The sequence below is a fragment of the Macaca fascicularis genome, chromosome 11, assembly GCF_037993035.2.
Source record: "Macaca fascicularis isolate 582-1 chromosome 11, T2T-MFA8v1.1".
In the NCBI taxonomy this organism is placed as follows: domain Eukaryota; kingdom Metazoa; phylum Chordata; class Mammalia; order Primates; family Cercopithecidae; genus Macaca; species Macaca fascicularis.
In genome coordinates, this window is record NC_088385.1 from 111,438,824 (window position 1) to 111,462,717 (window position 23,894).

Sequence of the window (23,894 nt, forward strand, 5' to 3'; positions counted from 1 at the left end):
GAAGGGGTCTTGGTTATTTGTGCAACTCTTAATGATTTCCAAGAGAGTCCGCTCAAGCGGATGTGGGGAGGATTCAGTTCAAAGACCTGGAACACTTGAATTAGCCACTGATGTTAATAGTCTTTTGCAGCTGATAGCATTGAGGGTTTCTTTTAGGAACCTTTAATAGGATACTTTTTAGGTAGTGGGAGAGAGGAGTTGTTTTTGTTTTATATGCTTTTCCAGAAGGAGAAAGGTGATTCAATTTTGAATTTTCTTTGATCTTTTCTTGATCTTCTTAACCCCTTTCAGAATGGCTACCACTCTCCCTCTCCAGAACCTTCAGTGGCTCACTATTGCCAGTCCTCATTCTTTTTTCCTCCCATGGCTGGTTTAATTTAGATCTCCCTATCTGGAATTTGATTTCTTGGCAGCAGGGACCATGATTCTTGTTTTTCAGTTCACATGGATCTCAAAGAATAGAGTCACGCTCAGCAAATACTTCTTTTCATGGGAGAGGGTGTTAGGTTTTTAAAATCCTTTTCTCATAGGCTGTCAGATTTGATTTACTGCTTCATACCTGGGCTTTCTGTTGAGGCCAAGGGGTAGGAGTGTCTTTGGGACTGCATCAGATTCTGGGTGAGGCCTGTGACCAGCCAGTGGGGCCCCAGAAGCTGAGTTAGAACTGCTTGTACCTCCTGGTCCCCTGCCTTCATGGAGTGGAAAGGGATGAATTAGGGACTCCAAGTCCAGGTACCTGGGCTGTTCTCCATCCCACCCTAAGCCCGGAGCAGCAATTGGTGATTGGGCCATTAACTTTATGTAGTTCTAGGGCCAGACTGTGCGTCCTATAACCTTGGCCTCAGCAAGAAAACATTAAAGGGGAGACCTGGAGAAAATGTGCCTGGACAAATAGATACAAATTCCTCCTGGTGGGTCATGAGTAGAAAGAAGTCATTATTATATAAATCAAATAGACACTTAAGTCTGGACAGCAGGTAGCTCAACGCTGGAAGAGTTCACACCAAAAAAAGAAGGAAAAAAAGTCAGGGACGGCAATGATTAGAAATAGGGGTGGGTTTTCTGGGCCTGGGGCTGCCTCTGGTCCTCAGTGCCACCTTCCCTCATTCTGCCCCTCTGTTCTCTTGCTGTCCTCCTGCCCGCTGTGGCCATGGGACTGCCCCCACAGGTTCTGGGGACATTTTCTGAGTCCCCCTGCAGCTGGTACAGCCAGTCCAGGGCTCAGTGGGGGAAGTGCTCCATCAGTATTTTTTTGGTGGTGGTAAATAAGATTCATATAGCTTTGCAGTGTTTGATTGTGGACTTTTAATCTGGCACCCCAGGTGACCCTTAAGCTCCTTCTATTTTTCCCCGTAGCTGTCTTTTGAGATGCATTTGCTGGGCCTTATTAATGGTTTGTTTTTCTCCTCTTGATTTATGAGATTAGAAGCTCAGTTCTTGGCCTCCCCCTTCCTGAGAGAAGTTCTTGCTTCATCTCCATAAAACGTTGCTGTTGGGCTTTTTCCTGTTTTATTACTTTGCATTAATACCTGGCAGCTTATATCTGAGCTTTCATTTTATTTTTGTAACGTATAGTATTGCCTCTCCTCTGGCAGTCTTGGTGCTTGCGAAGGGTTTGTTGGCCTCTTGTTTTTTACATTGGGAGGTAGGAATTTAGATTTATTAGTCCCAGCTTAGCGATGAGCGGCACAGAGAATTTTAAATGAGTTGTTTTAAGCCATGTAGCTAATTAGGGGGGAAAATGAACCAAGGATACTAGAAATGAATGAGCAAAGAAGAAAGCAAATGAACTTCTGACTTATTCTGCCCTTTGGTGTTTTCCTAACACAAGACTTATTTGTTTTTTAACTTGGTATTTCTCTGTGAAATGGGCAGGAAGAATGACATGAGCTAAGAGAGGAACGAATAAGCAAGGGATTTATGAACACAGTGCTCTGATGATGATGACATTGGCTCTCTTGAAGCTACATATATACTTTTTCCCACAAAATCCATCTTAGAAGAGGGGTTGCAAATCCCTTGCAAGGGAGGGTTATAGTTGGATGCCAGAGTGGTCAGTTTTTGACCTGGGTTTGGTGTGGGGCGTGTCCACTGAGCTTTAGCTTTCAGTGCATCTGATTCTGTGAAAGAAATAAGAACGGAGTAGTGGAAATGAACTATTGCCGTAGGTTGGCAAGTAAGTCTGGCGACGTTAGGGAGTAAACTGGGAGGAAGTTCCCCAGGCTCTGATCTCTGTAGGGCCATGGGTGGGAGGGCAGGTTTGATCTCTGCCCTTGTTGTGAGGGGGTTGGGTGGAGCCCTTTGATTCCATCCCCACCTCAGCTAGCTCAGCACTTACAGCAAACAGTGCTTACTGTTCAGGACACTTCATTATGCCTTCGGAGTCCATGAGGATCTTGAGGATCAGAGGGTCTCTACGTTTTTCTGCCTTATAAAAAAGTGGAGGAGCTTTTCAGAGCATTCTGGAATAAGAGATGAGACTGGGGTCTGGGAATGGAGTAGAAAGATGCTCAAGGAAGGACTCCCCTTCCTTGTTTCCACAGCTGGGCCACAAACCCAGGTCTCTTTTGCCTTTGACTGTACAACCTGCTGCCTGGGAGTTCCTGGGACGGACAGGTTTTAGGGTGTGTCCTTGATGGACACATAGTAAAGCCCTGGGATCCAGGAAGTAACAAGAGGGCACTTCCCAGTCCTTGAAAGCGAACACCTTAATTTTGCCAGGTAATTTTGGGGAGGCACCAAACCTGAAGGTTCAGGATCTAAAGTACTTTTTCTCCCTCTTAGGAAACGTGGCCTAGCATTTGGTGGTCATGTTCAAATCCTGGCCCAGTCACTTACTAGATTTCTAACCTGGGGCAATTTGCTTAGCTCACAGATGCTCATTTGACCTGAAAAATGGGCCCAAGCTGACACTCCGAGGACCCTCCTTGGCATTTGTGATTGTTACATTCCGTAATGCAGGTAAAGTACTCAGCCCAGAGCCTGGCCTGGTATTTATAGTCAGCCTGGAGAAAATGAACTCATGAGTTATCGTCTACAAACGGTGAGCTCCTTCAGGTCCACCCACCAGATGCTGGATGAAGGAGTCAGCCTCTCTCTAGCAAGGCAGGGAGGCTGAGAGCCTTTGCAGAAAGAAGGTCATTGGCGCATCAGAAGTGCCATCCAGTAAACCCTGGCTTCAGTCACTGTGGAAATTGTTAATCAGACAATTGGCCCTTGCTGATTTTAGGGTAAGGCACAGCTGTGAGCAAACAGCTCACCTCTTTCTCTTTCCCTAGCAGCACATGAGTGGACAGAGGTCACCTAGGTCACCACATGTGTCACCTCCACCATTCTTTCCTTATTTCTTCTTTTTATTTATTTATTTTTTTCTCCAGGACAGTGTCTCACTTCGTCATCCAGGCTGGAGTGCAGTGGCATGATCATAGCTCACTGCAGCCTTGAACTGCCGGGCTCAAGGGCTCCTCCTGTCTCAGCCTCCTGAGTAGCTGGGACTACAGGCCTGCACCACCATGCCTGGCTAATTTTTAAATTTTTTGGTAAAGACCTGGGGTGTGGTGGGGCAGTGGTCTCGCTGTGTTGCCAAGGCTGGTCTTGAACTCCTGGCTTTCAACGATCCTCGTGCCTCGGCCACCCAAAGTGCTGGGATTATAGGTGTGAGCTATTGTGCCCAGAGCCTTCTCTTATTTCTTCTAAATGCTTGGCTTTTAGAACAGTCTAGGAAAATAAGAATTGGCCAGATGACTCAGTTAATAAAGATGTACATTTTTCTGAGTACCCGTTGGTTGCTGTGTGGAAAAAGAAGTCATCTCCTCAGATTGCTAGTAATTTAATTGGATGGAAATCAGTTGATTTGTGAGTGATAATTTATCTCCGCTCCCTCTGCAGTTAGTCTCTTAACTTTTAGCCCTACCCCCCCGCATCTGAGAAACAAGGTGATCCAGATGGAGAGAGCACCAGGTGTTAAATTGAGTAGCTCATCTGCGTTCCAAGGAGCTCGTGGTGCAATTCAGACTGTCAAGTGCAAACTGAGTTAAGAGAGACACCAGCATGGGGCATCATCAGGAAAGAGTTCATGACATAATTTTAACAATGGAAAGTTATAAATCTTCAGTTAGAATCCAAATACTCCCGAGGCCCAGAACCCAGGAGAGGAGAATTCAGAGGCAGGCCCTTCTACTGAGTCAGCAAGAAAAGTGCCATATCAGCGCTCCTCAAATCTGCACATGCATGGGAATCGCCTGGAGTTCTGGTTAAAGTGCAGATCTGGATTCAGTAGATGTGGGGCAGAGCTGGCATTCGGCCTTTCTAACAATCTCCCAGGTGATGCTGATGCTGCTGGCCTGAGGCCACACTTTGTGTAGCAAAGTCTTATGTAATATTTAGGTTAGACAGTAATGTATAGATGTAAGTAATGTGACTAAAGGTGCTCATTACAAGAGAGAAGGAACTGTTGGTAGATGGAAGGAATATGCCCATCCAGACATCGTCAGTGGTGTGTGACATTGCATGTCTGTATTCTAACTCCAGATCTACTGCTGCCTGGCTGTGTGACCTCGGACAAGTCATTAACAGGTAATGTGAATGAAGGTGTTAGTTACAAGAGAGAAGGAACTGTTGGTAGATGGGAGGAATATGCCCATTCAGACATTGCCAGGGTGGTGTGTGGTATTGCATGTCTGCATTCTAACCCCAAATCTGCTACTGCCTGGCTGTATGGCCTCGGACAAATCATTAACCCTATCAGAGCCTCATTGCACACCTGCACATTGGGGCAGGCAATTAATACCCACCTTCTGAAGTGTGTGCCTGTTTAGGAATAAAAGAGCAAATCCATGTAAATGCTTAGAATAGCTCCTGGCACACCTCAAGTAGCCAACAATAAGAGTCTTTCCATTCTCTCACTTGGGAGCTCCTCTTCTTACTTGGACTTGACCAGTGAGACCTTCTGTGCCTGGGCCCTGTGTCTTGTGTCCCCTGGAGGCCCTGCAGGGGCCTGGGAAGCTGACCTTTGCTCTCCTGATTATGATGGTGCTTCCTGATCTTCTGGGAATTCTGGCCACCACCAGTGGGGCATCAGCACGGGACACAGTTAGGACCCGTTCGCTTTCTCTGTGGCCAGGGATTGCTTCAGGAACTGACCAGCGGAAGCCAAGGAAGGGCTTGAATGAATGCATGAGGACTTATGGGGAGAAAAAGAAAATTTTATGTGGAGAGGAAAAAAAAAGTCATCAGGCAGATGCCTGAATTAAAAATGGTAAAATGCTTTTGGGCTCAACCTTGTAGTTTTGGGTTCAGAAAGCTGGTGAAATGAGATGTAAAATGCCTCAAAGTTTGGACGCATCCAGTCCATGTTAGCTTTTTTTTCTGGCTCTGCAGAGAGCATTCCACTGAGTTTGCTCCAGTCAAGACAATGATTCTCACTCTCTAGGTCTTACCTGGGTGTACCCCACACCCCCAGGGCAGCGTCCGTGTCATCAGCACCTTGCTGCGCCGAGAGCCGGTGGCTGGGAGGAAGGGCTCCTCTGGACCCACTTCAGTGCCTCCCGTAGTTTTGCAGCTGCAGAAAAGTCCCATTTCTCCCCGACTGCTCACGGCTGAAGCAGCCCTGCCTGCCCAACTTGGTCGAGCTGTGTGAACGCAGTTAGCTCGCTGGCTTCTCACTGAGGTGGACTCAGGCACAGTGGCATGTGTGTCGAGAAAACCAGATACCAGATTCCTGACTCCGGCACTGCTGAGTCCTGTTTCTTCGATGTCCCCTCAGTGGCAGCGGGTGCGCAGCCCGTGCTGGGCTAGATGGCTTCCCTGGGAGTCTGAGGACTCTCTAGGGTCTGGTGACTTGAAAGTCAGCTGTAAGTGACACATCTGGGTAGGGAGGAGGCCTGGGGCACAGGAGGTCAACTCCTGCAATTTAGGGTCCCTGGGAATGTTCTCGTCTAGTGATTCCTAAAAGCCAGTTCATGGCCTAGGTACTTTCGGATCTTTTGAGGATCTTGTTTAAAAAGCGGGAGCTGAGTGTGGTGGGTGGTGTGTGCCTGTAGTCCCATCTACTAGGGAGGCTGGGGTGGGAGGATCCCTTGAGCCCAGGAGTTTGAGATCAGCCTGGACAACATAGTGAGACACCCATCCCCCATCTTGAAAAATAAGCAACATCTGGGGCCCCACTTGGAGGTTCTCATTTAGTTTGGGTGGTTGGAGTGGGGGGGGAACTTTAATCAATATTTTAAAAATGACTCCCAGGTGATCCCCATAGGCAGCAAGGTTTGGGGAAGCCGTGCCAGAGTCCAGCCTTGCACTGGTGCTGAATGCAGAGGTGGAAGTCTGTGATTCTGTCCCCAGAGCATGTCAGTGACAGACCTCGACCCAAACCCAGACCTTGGAACTCAGAGGCTTTTTTTTTTTTTTAGACACCTATTAGACCGGTCTCTGTAATTTTTGCCCACAAACCCCAGATTTATGCCAGAAATTCAGCCTGGCAGAACAGGGCTGTTATAGACACCAGCGGTTCTATTCTACCTGAGGGCTATTTCACTTTCCCAGGGGACATTTAGCAATGCTGGAGACATTTTTGGTCATTATGACTTGTAAAGGGGTGAGAGTTGCTACTGGCGTCTAGTGGGTAGAAGCCAGGGACACTGCATGGGACAGCACCCCCCACACGCCCTAGCAGAGAGCTACCCTCCACGTGATGTCAGCAGTTCAGAGGCTAAGCAACCCAGTTCTAGACGAACGCTTCTCAGACAACTGCACTTGCTGAGTCCTGATTTCATAGGTCTGGGGTGTGGCCTGAGAGTCCGTATTTCTGAAAAGCTCCTGGGTGACGTTGATGCTGCCTGTCTGGGGACCACACTTTGCATAGCAAGTATTTTCAGAGCAATTGATTTCAGAGTGATTCGGGAGTAGCTTGGAGTCACAGCTGTACCATTAACTAGCTGCTTGATCTTGGACAAGTTACTTTAACCTCTATCACCTTAAGTTTATTCATCTGTAAAATGGAGATCATATCACTTAGGGCCAAATTAGATAATGTATGTAAAGAGCTTAACACAGGTTATTGGCCTTGGCAAGCATTCAGCAAATGTAGCTGTTCCTTTCACTCCCTTATTATTTGCTTAGCAGTTCAGCTTTAATTGTCCATTGTTTCATTATTTACCTATTTTGTGTCTCATGCTTTGCTATAAAAAAAAAAGATGAGGTGGGAGGTGATTGAAAGCATTATCTCTGTGACGGTGAGTTATAAAGATTACTAGCGTTGTTTTTACTCCTAAGTCACCCCACCTTCTGTCACGGGGTGGGAAGTGAGGCTGGAATAGGACTTAAAATCAACTCTAAGAGAAACATTTTGAGAACTGGGGACATCATCAAGTCATTCTTCAAATTCTGGAAACACGGTAGTTATTCTCCACTCACTCAACAAAAGTGACTGTGGAAGGAATGTCCCAAAAATCAGGTGTCTGATTTGTGCGTTTCCATTCATCGTGGTTTTAGGGATCATGGAGAAGTATGACAAGCAAACACAGATATCCAATTTCATCAGCATCCTGAAATACATAAGTCACCTATCGCAGGAGCATTTCAGAGCAAGTTTTGAGCACGGGATTGAGCTTTGTTCAAAGTCCAACATTGCCACATATTAGCCGTGTGACCTGGGGGTTATATGACGTCACAAATTCTCAGTTTCCTCATATCTAAAATGGGAGAAAAATCGTATCTGCTTCTAGAGTTGAAGTGAGGCGGAGGTGAGATGACGCATGTAAATTACTTGATGACTTGACCAGGATGGACAGTCCTGCACATTAGAAAGGCTGTTTTCAAATGTTGGAGTGGGAGAATCACTTGGAAACTTATTCAGAGGTGCCCCTCAGAGAGTCGATTCATTAGGGCCAGGATGAGGCTTGGAATCAAACAGGCACCCTCGGGGATTCTAGCTGTGCTGTGCCACTTTGAGAAACCTAGTCCAGGTGCTAAATTTACAATGATCACCTTTGGGATTCTGGTGTCCAACAAAGATGGAAGCTTTGCAGGAAATGTTCCCCGGGCGGGAGGGCTAAGAGGACACTGTAACTCTTGAGAGTTGCTCCAACAGACCTTTTATTTTGGCAAGGGCTTGTGCTTTCTTTGCCAAGCCGTCATTCGTTACTTGGCTAGAGGAGGGACCACGGGGAGGGGAGAGGGGACATATACAGCTGGCTGTCAGAACAGTCGACCTCTAAGTGGGATAACCTCAGAGCCAGGCATAAGGAATCTGGAAACAAGGACGGGAGGTGATGGAAGGTGGGAACAGAGGCAGGTGCTGGAGACATTGCTGCAGACTTCCTGGAAGGGGCTGCCAAGCCGGGAAGATTCAGGGGGGAAGAGTGCAGCTGGAGAGAGAGCCTCTGCTGGCTCCAGGTGCTGGCCCCAGAGGGCATCTTTGGAGAGAAGGGTCTGAGCTGTGACGGTTTGGTGCAGGGACAGGTGGGGTAAGCTCAGGTGTGCCGGGCTCCCTCTGCATGTTGCAGAGCTCCCAGGGAGGGCAAGGAAGTGAAGTGCGAGCAGATGGTCTCCGTCACTGCCAACCTAAATCAATGACTGGAGAGGGCGAATGCTGCCAATTAGCAGGATATCCAGAGCCCCTTCTCCCAGCCCAGCAGCCCCACCTGGGAGCCAGGCAGCATGCTTTGCCTCCTGCTGAGACAGATCCTGCTTTTGCTGCTTCCTTGAGAGAAGGTTTAGCACATGAAAATGGCTAAGGGCAAAGGCTTTGGCACCACTGCCTGCTTTCAGATTGCCGCTTTTGCTAGCCATTGTCATCTTGACCCTGTTTCTTCCCTTCTCTGGGCCTTGGTTTCCCCATTTGTAAAATGGCAGTGATGGCAATAGTACTTATCGGTTAATGCCACCACAATGCTGCCCAGCAAACTACCTCCGTAGCACACAGTAGTAAGTGTTTGTTGTTCACACATCTGGGCTGGCCAGGCCAGAGGGCTTTGCTGGTCTTGGCTGGCCTTACTTATGTGTCTGGATGGCTTTGGCTGGGGGGAATGACTGAGATGATTTGTCTCAGCTTCCTGTGTCTCTCTCATCCTCCTCTAGAGGTGTAGCCCAGGCACATTCTCGTGGATCTGGCAAAGGTACAAGAGCCAGTGAGCCACTCATGTAACTGCTTTTAAGTGTTTTTCTCACCCCCTCCCCAGCATGTTTGCTGCCATCCCATTGGCCACAGCAAGTCACATGGCCAAGCCCAGCATCAAGGCTCCTGGCAGACTGCCCTGCCCAGGATGGCACTGCAGAGTCACAGCGCCAAGGGAATGCATCAGGAGGTATATGGAATTGGGGTGTTTTTTGCAATCTACCATGAGTATTAACCTCACAGTTTCGTATGCAAGCAAACCCTCATCCACTTACCAGTCTTAGGACAGAGGATCCTCACTGGTCTCCTTGCCCTTGAGCCACACCCAGATTAGGAATTCTTTTCTCCTCTAACTTCTTGCAATTCCCTCCATGTACTGTTCTATTTCCCCCGTCCATGACACCTTTGTACTGCTGTTCCTTCTGCCTGTAATGCCTGCCCCTTGGCTTACCCATCTAATCAACTCAGCTCTGGGGTCAGACTGTTTGGGTTTGAAGCTGGTTCATGTCATTTATTTAAAGCTTCATGACCCTGGCAAGTTTCTCACCCCCTCTGGGCTTCAATTGCTTCCTCTGTAAAGTTAAGTATCGTAACCTTCTTCCTTCTCTGCCAGGGTTGTCGTGTGGATTAAATAAGAGTTGTAAAGCACGTATCAGTGACTGCAAAAAACAAAAAGGAAACGCTGAATAGAGGTTTGCTTTTGTAAAGCAGAATTTACATTTGCTCTGTTGCTGTTGAAGCAAGGGTGTGCATCACATCTCATAACTGGGAAAAACAAAGCTAAATAAACCCTTTTAACCTTGAGATGTGCCAGAAATAACAGGGTCACTCTGTCTCATTCTGGTCCCCTGAATAAAGGAAATCTTGACCGTTTTCCATAAGCCTGGATTATCCAACCATCAGCTTTATCCTTAACTTGGCAATGATGATATGATTGCTTCTGGTGGTTATGATCATCTATGAGAAATGTGGCAGTGGCAGAGGTAATTATCTCTTGTGATTATTTATGTGGTGTGACAGTCTTTCTAATAGCTGGCCCCCTTGAACCTCTTTACAAGTAAGATTTTTTCTTTCTTAAATGCTTTTATCTTCCTTCTATGTGTTGATGCTACTGTTACTCCTGCTGTTTCTACCACTACAACTACAACCACTGCCACACCACCACCACCATCACTACCACCACTACCACTATCATCACCACCATCACTCCAGCACAACCGAAATGACTATTACCCTTTACACCCTGCTAGGTCATCTTCCCTATGATGACTTTCTTAACCAGTTTCCCTCAAACAATTAGTAACATTTTTCCCATGCAAATCCATCTTGAATTCCCACATGTTGTGGGAGGGATCCCATGGGAGGTAATTGAACCATGGGGGCAGGTCTTTCCCATGCTGTTCTTGTGATAGTGAATAAGTCTCATGAGATCTGATGGTGCTATAAGGGGGAGTTTCCCTGCCCAATCTCTCTCTTTGCCTGCTGCCATCCATGTAAGATGTGACTTGCTCCTCTTTGCCTTGCACCTTGATTGTGAGGTTTCCCCAGCCATGTGGAACTATAAGCTCATGAAATCTCTTTCTTTTGTAAATTGCCCAGTCTCAGGTATGTCTTTATCAGCAGTGTGAAAAGGGACTAAGACAGCCTTCTATTATTTTGTATCTTGTACCTGCTTCTGTTTTAACACAGCATATTTGAAGTACAGTTTTTGTTTACGAGTCTGCTGTTTTCCCCTATATAAGGGGGCAGAAAACATGTCTGTGTACCTTAGCATCTAAGAGAAGGATCTGGCATATAATAGATGCTCAATTTATACCTGTTGAACATTGACATAGGAATTTCATCTTACTCTCATGATATTCTCGTTCTAAAACCAAAAATTGCAATAAAAGGCCCCCACCCCCACAACCATGATTGCAGAGGTGTAGAATAGAGTAGAACTCATGAATGACATGAGACATTGGAATTCATGGACAGGCACATGCTAGCAAGCCTGAGATCCAGTGGGGCCTCTAATTTAGATATTTATAATGGACTTTCCACATTGCCTGTGTTATTTAAGGTAACATGAACTTCTGTTTCATAAGCCCCAAAATCTTGGTGAATGAACACAAGAAAAACTTATTTCCCACTGATGTGAATAGTCTAGAGTAGGTGTTCTTGGTTGGGCAGCTCTCCTCCATTTGGTGTTTCAGGGACCTAGGCTCCTTCCACGTTGAGAATCTTCCATCTTTAACACAGGCTTTCAAGGCCACCGTGAAGGTCATCTACTTTTTTGGCATCTAGCTGTAGGGGATAAGGACATTGAGCTTACTGAATCAGGCCCAGAGGAGGTCCCCATCACTTCTGCTCCCATTCCACTGGCCAGAACTTGGTCTTGGGAGGCTGACAAATCTAGTCAGCCATGTGTTCATTTTCTGTTTAGTAAGACCTCATACAACAGTGTTTATGCAGGAGATGTGCCAATTTTTTTTACACCTCTATCTGGTTTTCTACTGCTAAACCGATCTTAACCAAACCCTACTTCCATTTCATGCAATGTTGGTTCTAGACTACAGCCATGTGACTAAATAGGGGCCCTTGAACCAGAAATGGAGGAAGGGTTGGAGTCCGTGAACTGCTGTTTGCAATTTATGCATGATGAAGAAGGTTACTTTGTGCTGTTCTTAGAACCCAGTTCATTTTTAGACTGAATGTTTATATGATTAGGAGCTGTAGGAAACGCCGTGCCCACCTTGCTTAGTTTAAAGCCTTTGAGATCAATGGTGGCTGAATGTGCTTCCAGGAGCAGAATTTAATCTGCAGGGAGTGGGTGACTGCAGCAAAACTTTGCTCCTCGCTCCTCTTTGTGGAAACACTGTTTGTACAGCATGTCTTCCATAATCAATACAAGGGAGACATTAATGAAGAGAATGTCTTGTTTGGCAGACAAAGCCTTCTCTTTGTTGGGATTGAGATGCTCAGTTTATTTCCTGGGAGTGTATTTATGAGAAGTTGGTTAGTGATTCTTGTAAGTGTATGTGAGTTTCTTGATTTTTTTTTTTAAGAGAGGAGTCAACAACCCATTGTATTACTGTAAAATGTTTGATAGCTTGTAATTTGAGCAATGTACTCATGACAGCCTAGTCTTATAGATTTGGGAAATGTATACATACTTTAAAATGAGTAGGTTGGAGGGGGAACTTTAAATATGTATATTTTACTTTAAAAAAGACCCAAAACCTTTTGTTTGAAATTACCATAAATCAAAGCATTATGGGAGATAAATTTTCTAGACTTTGTGTGTGGAATTTCATTGAGAAAGATAAGGTGGACAAAATGCTGGAGAAGTGTGGGACAACCCCTGGGTTGAATCAGTCTCCGCTTTCAGGGAGTTTATAGCCTAAGTTCCCTTCCCTTTTTCAAAAGGAATTTTCATCTGTCTTGTTTAATAATAGAATCTCTTCTTCCTCCTCCCAGCCTTGTCCTCACCTCCCTTCAGGCAAGCAGGGACTTCCTTCTCTGCGTCGCTCGGGAAAGTGTATTTCCCACTTGCGAGGCTGGCCAGCAAAACCTCTTTGCACGTTGGAGAACAGGATGCCAGTTTCTGCCTTTCTGCTTTCTGCTCATAGAAGGCTTGTGTGGTATGTTATCATCGGGTCTTGCTGGCTTTCTTCTGGGTCTTCTTGCTTTCCAGAGTTTGAATCTGCATTATGTTACAGCAAATGCAGTTGACAGTCAGTGGTATAGTTGGAGTATGCATGGCCCATTTCGTATCTTTTTTTGTTTGCTGAATGTTATGCCACCTCGTCTCGGTGATGAAATGGTTTAAACAAAATAATGCTTTGGAACTGAAATGTTCTGGTTGGTGAGTTTTCTGGTCAATGGAAGGGAATGACCTTGGGCAGAGTCCATGACCACAAGTGAATTATCTATCCTTGCAGAGCCTCAGTTTCTTCACTTGGAGACGAGGCACACTATCGCTTTCCTTATTAGGGCTGCTGAGAGAATGTAGCTGAGGTTCCTTGGCTACTTAGCAAATGCAGGACTCAGTAATGATAACCACAGTCATCTCTGGGTATCCGTGGGGGATAGGTTCCAGGACCCTTCTCAAATACCAAAATCCAAGGAAGCTCAAGTCCCTGCTATGAAATGGTATAGTATTTGCGTATAACCTACAACACATCCTCCTATATACTTTAAATCATCTCCAGATCACTTATAATATTAATAATTAATACAATGTAAATGCTATGTGAGTAGTTGTTCCACTGTATTGTTTTTTATTTGTACTTTTAAAATTGTTGTATTTTTCCCCCCTACATATTTTCAATCTGTGGTTGATTTAATCTGTAGTTGCAGAATCAAGTTATAGAGGGCTGGCTGTACTATTAATAATTATTAAGATATACAAAATCACTATTAGTGAGAGATTTAAAAATATCCAGGGTAGAAAGAAAATGAAATAGACTATCAGAAGCAGTGGTTTTCTGGTATGATTTTAATTTGTAGTGATCTACAGGATCCTTTGTGGAGGCAAATTCTTTCTAGTTAGTAGTATCTGTGATATCATTTAAGGCTCCTGTTTTATAGATTCAGTTCCACAAATATTTATTATCGGGTGCCTGTGCTATGTCAGGTGCTGTGCTAGGAACTGCTCAGTTAGAAATATAGTACAGTTAAAAAAATAAGTCAGGGTGTTCTCCCTCCCAGACCTTAGAGTTGGGGTGATTCTGTGTCCCAGTTTTCCCTGGAGAGTCCTGTTTACTGCTCTTGTCCTAGCATAATTATTCACAGTACCCCCTTTTATTTTAAGTGTCCTAGTTTGGGAAACCAGGGTCATCAATATAGGTATTACTGAGGCAGAGGGAGTTTCTCCAGAAAAGGGCTGTGGAAGTTCTCTAAACAAGAAGGAGCATGATGAAAAGTATTTTTTAGGGAACTGAATTCAGGCTAGATGGTTAGTTGTAGGACCAGTGAAGAGGTGGGAGAGGGGAAAACATTTTGGAGATAGAGTAAACCAAATACTACCAATGTGATGGACAGAACCCAACTGGAGGTGCCATCTTGAATTCCAGAGTGTGAAGAGCAGTCTCAGGTGCGTAGCCTTTTTTGTCTGGGTTTCACCAATCAGCATGTCTCAGATGTCTTCTTGGAGACCCCGTTAGGCTTTAACAATTGCCTTAAAAATTCCCCAGCAAAAGCATTTTGGGAATAGGGAGCAACTCCAGGTTGCACATGAGATGCTGAGCTAGGTCATTGGTTTATATGGCCATTTCCCTCCTAAGTCTAGGTATGCAGGTCTTGAGGGGTGGAGCTCAAAGCTATTTTTGCATTTCTGCCAGTGCTTCCAAATGTCCTGACTCTGGGTGGGGCGTGGGGGTGGGCGGTGGTAGAGGGAGGGGAGGGACAAGTGGGCCAGGGTAGTACCCTTCCTTGACTTAGTGTTTGAAATTTGAAACACAGAAACTTAGTCTTTCTGTGCCATGTCTCACATACACAGAGGGAATACTGGTTGCAGTAACTTTGGAGAGAGTTAAAAGGTGGTATTTTATATATTCGGGGATTATTGTTAAATTCGAAAGTAAGAGGAATGCAGTTCAGACTTCACAGATTTGGGAGGTAAATCTCCCCCACCCCCAGTGTTTGCATTTGGTTTGAGTGTCTCAATTACCTTTCCAGAACGTTTGTGAAATTAAGGTGGAAAAAATAATTCTGGCTTAGGTACTAATATATAACCCCTGTGTGTTTATGATGAAGCCTTCACCTTTAAGATTCTCGTTTGGAATCCTGGGCAACACAACCAATTTTCTGTGTCATTAACTTTTTCCTGTAACACCAAAGGGCAGGAGGATGCTGGTCTCCACCTTTTCTTTCTCCAAGGCAGGTTGAACGACCATCTGTGCCATAAGATGGATGAGGCCGGGTGATCCTCTTGATTTGGTATTTGTGTCTTCACACAAGAATCTTTGCTGATTCCAATGCTCGATTCACTGAAATGCTCCCTGCTGTTCTCTGAATCGATGATGGATTAGTTGAGGTCTTTGTATTCATTATTGGCAAGGTTTTGAGACAGTCCGTTAAGTGCAGGAAGAATTCTGGCAGTGGCGTCCGAAGGCCAAGGCTCGGCAACCTGGGATAAGTCACCATCTGAGTCTGTCTGTGTTGCTGTAAAGGAATACCTGAGGCTGAGTCATTTTTAAAGAAGAGTGGGTTAGAGCTGGGCAAGTGCTGTGGGCTTAGCAGGGGCTGCAGGGCAGTGGGAGTGCAGGCTTAAAAAATGCAGACCCCCGGGGCACCACTCATTTCTCTAGCTCAGATCCACTGTGGTACCAGGGGTCTAATCAGGCTTGTGTCTGCCTCCCTCTTGAATAGCCCAGAGAATTCATCTAAACAGCCTTCCTATGGCAGCTGCCTACTCCAGGTGGCCACATGGGAGTTCCAGATCAGTGTTGTCTCCTGGGACGCTGACACAGCAGCCAAGTTTGTTGGTGTTGGGGCAGCCACAGTTGGTGTGCGTGGTTCAGGGGCTGGCATTGGAATGGTGTTTGGCAGCCTGATCATTGGCTATGCCAGAAACCTGTCTCTCAAGCAGCAGCTCTTCTTCTGTGCCATTCGGGGCTTTGCCCTGTCTGAGGTCATGGGGCTCTTCTGTTTGATGGTTTCCTTCCTCATCGTCTTCGCCATGTGAGACTCTGTGGGGGTCACCTGCCTGTGCCTGCTGCTGTGACTCCACACCATTCCTGGTGCTGGGAACATTTTACAACATTTCTCTAAAAGCTTTACAACATTTCTCTAAAAAAAAGAAAAAAAAAATAGAGGCTTACTTGGCTCACGGTTCTGCAGGCTGTACACGAAGCATGACGTCAGTGTCTGCTCTTGGTGAGGGCTTCAGGAAGCTTCCACTCAGGATTGAAGGCAAAGAAAAACTGACTTATCACATGGTGAGGTAGGGAACAAGAGAGAGAGGGGAGGGAGGTGCCAGGCTCTTCTTAACAATCAGCTCTTATGGGAAGTAACAGATCAACAACTCACTCATTACCCCGGGATGGCAAGAGCTGCCCCGTGACACACTAGACCCCATGTCCCACATTGGTGATCACATTTTTTTTTTTTTGAGACGGAATCTCGCTCTGTCGCCCAGGCTGGAGTGCAGTGTTGCGATCTCCACTCACTGCAAGCTTCACCTCCCAGGTTCACGCCATTCTCCTGCCTCAGCCTCCTGTGTAGCTGGGACTACAGGCGCCCGTCACCATGCCCGGCTAATTTTTGTATTTTTAGTAGAGACGGGGTTTCACTGTGTTAGTTAGGATGGTCTCGATCTCCTGACCTCGTGATCCGCCTGTCTTGGCCTCCCAAAGTGCTGGGATTGGTGATCACATTTTAACATGAGATTTGGAGGGGACAAATATCTGAACTATATCAATGGGTCACTTTGGGCCTCAGTTTCCTCAGCAGTAAACTGGAGTAAAGAAGGATATGAAGAACCAACCTGTTAGGATTGTTCTCAGGATGAATGAGATGGCCATTGTGAAAGGACTCTGGGCCGTCTTAATGTGGTGTCGTATTATTGAATGAACCATCTAAATTCATGGCCGAATCTAGCCCATCTCCCGCTTTTGAATAGCCTGCAAGCTAAGAATCGTTTTTATATTTTAAAATGGTTGGGGAAAAAAAAATCAAAAGAGGAACAATATTTCTTGACACATGAAAAGTCTATGAAATTCAAATTTCAATGTCCTTAAATAAAGTTTCGCTGGAACTCAGCCATGCTCTCTTGTTGGTGAACTTTCTGTGCCACTCTTGTGCGATAACGGCAGAGTTGAATAGTTGCTCCCGAGACTGAATGGGCCTGCGAAGCTGAAGGCACTTATCTGGCCCCTTACAGGAAAAAATGTGCCAGCCCCTGATGTAGAACAGTGGTTATCGTAGTGGTTATTGTTCATCTTGTAGCAAGATGAACTGGGTTCTACACAGAGATCTTTCTCTCTGATGGTGTCAAAGCTTGGGGAATGCTGAAGCTCTCGAATTTCTGAGGAAGAAATCAAAGCTAGTTTGTTTTTTTGTTAATCCATTCATTCATTCATCATTGTTTCACCAAATATCCTTTGAGTTCCTGCTGTGTGCCAGACACTGTGGGGGTGGTGAGGAAAATGCAGTGACACAGGAGAAAATGCCTGCCCTCCTGGAGCTTATAGTCTAGTGGGAAGAGTAAGATAATATACAAGTAAAAACTCCTGACCCACCTGAGGGTGATGGATGCTCTGGCAGGGCAGGGGGAGAGAGTGGGGACTGTCAGGAAAGGCCGTTATTGAGAAGACCATAGGTGATGTGAAGGAGATGGAGTGTGAGCCCTGAACCTACATGATGGGGCTGGGGCAGGGGGGAGACTGCTTAGGCAGAGGGAAAGGAAGTTCAAAAGCCTTGGGGTGCAAGCATTGGAGATGATCAAAGGAGAGCAATGTGCACAGAGCTTTTTTGTGTGTTTTAAAATTTCAGCATTGGCTACAGAGCTGTGGTAATCTGATATATGGTCCCGGTTAAAAAAAATTATTTTATCTTCAGAACAATAGGAAACATGAAGGGAGACCACGTAGTGCAGTGGATAAGAGAAGGAGTTTCAGGCAGATAAGAGGTGAAGCTCAACCTTGGCAGTATTGACATTTAGGGCTGAACAAAATCTTTGTTGCAGGATGCTGTCCTGTGCAATGGAGGCAGTTTAGTAGCATTCCTGTCCTTTACTTACTAGATACTTGTGATAACCAAAAATTTCTCCAAACAATGTCATATGTCCCCTAGGGGCAAAATTGGGGCAAATGTTAGTTGGGAGAATAGAGACACTGACTCTTGTTTCTCTCCTGTTCACCTTTTCTTCAGCAGAGAGCATGGTGTCTATTCATATCCTGGTGAGAAGTATATGATTTATGTGATTGGCTCAGATCCTTGTGTTAAAATACAAGCTACTAAAATGGTTATCTTTGCAATTTTTTCATTGCATTTTTTTCTCTTACTAGTCGTCATCCCTTGTGTGTGAACAATTTCCAAATTGACCTGTGAAGCAACGAGGTGGACATCATTTCTTCCATCCACTTTCAGGCATGGTTGGAAGTGGAGGGCCTAAGGCTTACGAAACATGCCTGAGCCCCCTGAGTCCATGCTTTTGGCCCATCTGAACTCCAGGAGGGGAGATATACAGATAAAAGAGTGAGGTGCTTTCATACTGTTCCTCTGAGGCTCCCTGGTAACATGCCATCCATTGAAAATTGGCCTCTTTGCCTGGGGGAGCCCCTAGTATGAGTTGATACCTAAGTCACCACTGGCCATGCTGAATTAAAGGATGCCTTGCTGTAAAGAGGAACGGAAGCTCAGGGCACCAAGTGGAAGGGGCGCATTAGGAGAGCCTAGCAGAAATGTGTTTTTGAATTTGTGTTCACTGTTGGGCTCATTTGGATTGATTTCCTCCACTCTACCTTCTATCCTGTGCCTAGGTTGATCATGGAGCGAAATGTTCCTGTTTGTTCTTCCTTCTAGAGTTACGAATGGTAAAAAGACAGTAACTGATGTTTACTGAGCACTTCTTAAGTGCTCTAAGCTCTCTTCATGCATTCTCTTTCCCCCCTTCCAAATCCTCTCCATCATGGCTGTTATTGCCACTTAAAGATGAAGGCAGAGCCTTGAGAGGTTTGGTAATGTTCCTAAGCTGAGTGGTTAAGTAACTAGGGGAAGCTGGAATTTGATCTCTGCAGCCATTTTCGTCTGCAAAATCTTGGATGCACCAGGAGAGAAGCCCAAGAATTGTCCTGTGAAATTAAAACTGCACCCCAAAGCTCAGCCCCTGGGGGGATTCCTGGGCTCCCTCCTCAGAGCCTTTTATTGCATCCACGCTTGGATGAGTCTCTCGAAGCCAATTTAATCCCGGTCTGTCTACACGAGGGAGCAGCAAGCTATTGACAGCCTCATTTTATGGTCATCAGTGCCCTCTTCCTTCTGAAGCTTGTCAATTTTAATGTCTGGAGAACCAGGAGGTGGTGTAGGGGCTTCCAGACCCCTGTTTGCAATCACCACTTATAGACCAGAGCTTCTCACACTTAGATGCGTGTGGAATTCCCTGGGGTTGGAGTTAAGCTGCAGGTTGTGATTCCATAGGCCTGGCCTGGGGTCTGATCCTGCGTTTGTAACCAGCTCCCGGGTGATGATGTGGAGGCGGCTGTCCTCTGGCCACACTGAAGTCCCTAGTTCTAGATGCCATCACCCTCACCCTAGATGCCATCACCCTCACCCTACTTCAGAGGCTGTATCAAATTCTTAGAAGAGAAATATTTTCTCAAAAGAGACCTGGGAACCTGGCTCCAGGAAGAATTCCATCACTGCGGGAGCGTGGAATCGGAGTGATAGAGGTGAATGACAAGGATGTGGTGTTCCTTGAGCTGACTCCTGATGAGCTTGGCGAAATGAAGCCAGACATTTTATAATTGGTCACTTTTGTTTGTGTGGTGTCTAACATTTTTTGAATACCTACTGTGTGTCAGTGCCTTTTCCTGCTGAGGATCGTACTGGGTAACTTTGGATCTAAGGTCACTTTGGCAGTGAGAAGTTCCCTCCTCTGAGTCAAGACCACCTTTGAGCCCAGAAATGGTAGCTCACGCCTGTAATCCCAGCACTTTAGGAAGCTGAAGTGGGAGGCTCACTTGGGTCCAGGAGTTCAAGATCAGCCTAGGCAACATAGTGAGACCCTGACTCGACAAAAAGTAAAAAAAAAATTAGCCAGGCGTGGTGGCATGTGCCCATATTCCCTGCTACATGGGAGGCTGAGGTGTGAGGATCACTTGAGCACAGGAGTTCAAGACTGCAGTGAGCCGTGATTGTGCCACTGCACTTCAGCCTGGGGGAGAGAGCGAGACCCTGTTTCAAAAAAAATAAAAATAAGGACCACTTTTGAGTCAGCAAGTGTGACAGGAGCACGTGAGTAGGAGGGAAGATTTGGATGATACACATGTTGTCATGCTATATTTCCTTCACTAATTATATGGGCTCAGTAAGGGATATTCAGAGGTTGTCAGTTGCCTTTGTGCCAGATTCAGTTGGACTCTGATAGAGACCTAGGCAAATATAATGTCTGTGCACCGTGTTCCCGGAAGCACTTAGAAAGATCCCGGGCAGATTCACTGGCATAGTTAACACACCCTGGACTTTCCCTCGCCCTGCATATGGTGGCTTATGAGAAGAAAGCAAAGACTAGAAAATCATTTGTGTGTCACTTTGCAGGAAAAACACTTCAGGTAATGAGACAGGATTTGAGTGGAAGGTGATTATCACCAACCCTTCATTCATTTTCTACAAAATAGTCAACATGCAGTCTCCCAAGCTGCATAATGAATGTAGCATCCTTCAGCTGGGGATATTGGGAGGGCTTATTTCTTATCTGTGATCCAATATTAATTTGCCTTAAACAAAAGAAGCAATTTACTGTGTAATTCTGAGGTTTATGGTGTTTCTACTAAGTCCTTTCATCTTTGAAAGATGGTGTTATGCATTTTAATAGAAACTATTGTTTTCTTAAAATCTTTTCTCTTCTTTCTTTCTTTCTTTTTTTTTTTTTAACTCTTTCTTCTCTTCAATCAGATTATAGAGTTGGAGCAAATGTCATGATGAGCTTTGAGGCCCAGACCTGGTCTTTTGAGGGGTGTGTGTGTGTGTGTGTGTCTGTTTCTTTCTTCATAATAGTCCCAACCGTAAACAGGGGTATGGCACAATACTTCTTATGAACAAAAGTGCTGTTTGTCTACAAGGGGAATTGAGCCTACATTAATTGTATTTAATTAGGATTTTTGTGCTGTCCGTATGACGTTTAACCACACTGTCAATTATAGACTTCCTTTAAGGAATTTCCAGGAAACCCCCTTACCGTAAGAGTTTAAATTAATGTTTTGCTAGTTTAATGACAGCAGTTGGGAAAGGAAGCACCTTTCAGACCATTAGCTAAAGCCAACTTCCTTTAAACTTAGAAGAGGGCACAGCATGATAGATGGAGCTCTGCCCCAGTGCGTCATCATAAATGCCTCGAGTCAGCCCCAGGATGGATTTTGACCTCAGTGGGGAGAGGTTTGGTTAGAGGGTTGGGTAGAACCCCCTAACCTGTAGAAGAATCTAGAAAAGTGAGATGAACGCCTTTCTCTTAAGGCTGTCACTTATCCAATTCCAACTCCCTTTTTAGTAACCACCTCCCTGCCTCCCAGTGAAGTGACCCCAGGGAGCCAGTTATTATGGCCCTACTTGATGGATAATTACTGGTTGAGGCTTGATTTGACACCAGCATTTTGCATGATAGCCTGTTAGATTTGCTTGGCTCAAAAATTGATATTTTCATTCCTCTAAGGCTGCAGCATGGAAACATGGTTGAGTGGGGTTTGCCAAGATGGGATGATTTCTTGTGCTGTGGCAGGACCAGGGCAGCTGTTCTGAGAACTGTTTCGGCAGAGCCTTCACAGTTGGTTTTGTTGAAGGCTTTTCTGCAGGTGCAGAGTTGGTTCCTAAAGGACAACCTGGTTTCCTGGTTTTCCTAGGAAGCTACTTATGGAGAGTGCATGTGTTTAATTTAGGAGGCACAGCTGTGCAAGGGACTGGGACTCCGTCAGGGAACGGGGTGCAGGAGCCCTGTGTTCCTTATGTGTCAGCTTCATTCCTAGTTGCTGGTGTCAGAACTGATCAAAGGTGTCTGTTGTCTTTCTGCACACACATGCTACAGGCAGTAAGGGATGAGGTAGCAAAACTAGTTCACTGCTTATTGGCTGGGAGGCTTCAGGAAAGTCTGTGAACTACTGAGCATTAGTTTCTGCATCTGTCCAATGGGCCCAATGGCACCTGCTCTGCTCATCTCTCAGGATCTTACATGCCACACAAGCTAATAGAGAAGTAAATGCTTTTTAAGCCTAAAGGAATGGGCGTGGGTGCATTCAGTGAGAGGCAGTAGGACGAATCGTTAGTGATTAGTTTGCCCAGTAGGAGCAGCAGTTGTTAGTATAAGAAGGGTGGGTTAGTACATGGGTAGTGGTCAGGAGGAGCACCACTGCTGCTGCTACTTAGCCACTTGTGTAACCCTTTTTAAAAACACAACAACAAAAACCCCAAACCTCTTAGTCTACTATAGGATAGGTTGTTCCAGCATCTGAAATTCCAAAGTACTTGTTGAAGGGGATTCTTAGGATAGCGTAATTTTGTTCATTCATAGGATCTTTTTCCTGGGGCATGATCCTAGCCGTGTTCAGGATAAGCCCTGCACATCAAGCTGGTGCAGTGAAGTGTTCTGTGGCTGGAACTAAATCTGTCCCAGGCTCACAGCATGGGAGGGGGGGTGGCAGGGGTTTTTGAATTCCCCTGAGGGCACTTGGCCTTTGCTTGTATCTGCTCAGGAAGTCAGACAGTCTACAGCCGGTGGCGTGTGCAGCTACCCCTTCTGTTCTCTGGCCCTGGAGGCTTGTGGTCCTTTTGTTTTAAAGTCGACTGCCTGATGTTCCTTTGGAATCTGTGAGTCCAGTGGGAAAGAATAGAACATATTCTGAATCTTAATGGTGGATTTAAAAAATCTATTTAGGGAATCTGAGCATCACTTAATTAGACATGTCTTTATTTCCCCAGCTGCCCTAATTAAATAGTAATCATAATAAGGATAAGGATAATAGCTGATCTCAGTGTCCTGTCTCCCAGTGAAGTTGCTCAATACATATTTGTAGATGAATGACTTGGAGATCCAAAGGAAGGTTTGGAGATTTGCCATTGTATTCAAGTCTACCCTGGTGGGACTTTGAAGGTGAACATTCTTCTTCTCTGGGTCTCCAGCTTTTCCCTTCCCATATAACTATTTTCTCCTTATCTGCGTGCTTTTCTGCAATGCATATCTGCAACAGGTGAGCCTGGGTGAATATGATTACACGCAGGTTGGTTTTTCTGCCTTCTTTATGGTCTGCATTTTGGGATTAAATCTTCCTGCAGACTTTGTCTGGTCAGCCTGGTTGCGACCGTGGATCTTGGTTTCGTGTATTGTCAGAGATGGCAAGGAATTCAAAGATGATCTCGTTTTACCTCTTTATTTTATAAACTCGGGCCCAAAGTGAAATGACTTGCTCAAGAATACACTGAGTGAGTGAGGTGGTCATGGAGAGCTAGCTCTCCTGATGCTTAGCTCTGACCTAATTCCAGGAAGGTGACTGCATCTGGCTTCTGCCCCAAAACATCCTGGGAAGAAATGGTATCCTGCTGAGAGAATGAGGGCTGGATGGAGGTGTCCTGCATAAGGGCGTCAAAGTACTTCACTCTCCTCTGGGAATCCCACAGTGATTCTTTGATTCTATGCCCACTGAGGGAAAGTTGATTTGAGTGTACTCCACTGTTCGATTGAAATGGGCCTCTTCTGTCCCCAGCCTGGTGAGTCGTATCTTGTTTCCCTGCCAGTGGGCATTTTCTGCCTTTATCCCCACTCGTGTCTGCTGAATGGGTCACCCAGGCTGGAGCAGGCTGAACTACAGGCTAATGACATTGGCCTAGTTCCTGCTTGGTGGTGAAATCTCAGACAGGGTCTTATCACCCTCTCTGTGCCCGGAAAATTAGACTCTCCTGGAGCTTATAAAATTGGGATGTCTGTTTCCACTAGCATTTCTTTCCCAGTTATATTAATCAAGAATGTGAAATTAAATCAAGATATTCCTTATGCCGGCACCAGCTTCTCCAATACATTTATCTCTGTATTTTAGTATTTGCTTTGGCTCTTTTTCTCAGAAGGGGATTTTTCTATGCAGTTTAGGAGCAC

The 23,894-nt window shown here is 45.6% G+C and overlaps 1 protein-coding gene and 1 pseudogene across 4 annotated transcripts in view; both read left to right on the forward strand.

The window, feature by feature from the left end:
* The window catches only part of CHST11 (carbohydrate sulfotransferase 11), a 307,020-nt gene that overhangs the window by 45,166 nt on the left and 237,960 nt on the right, over window positions 1-23,894 (forward strand). The gene's annotated exons all lie outside the window — the stretch shown is intronic.
* On the forward strand, window positions 10,563-15,901 carry LOC102144904 (ATP synthase F(0) complex subunit C1, mitochondrial pseudogene; annotated as a pseudogene).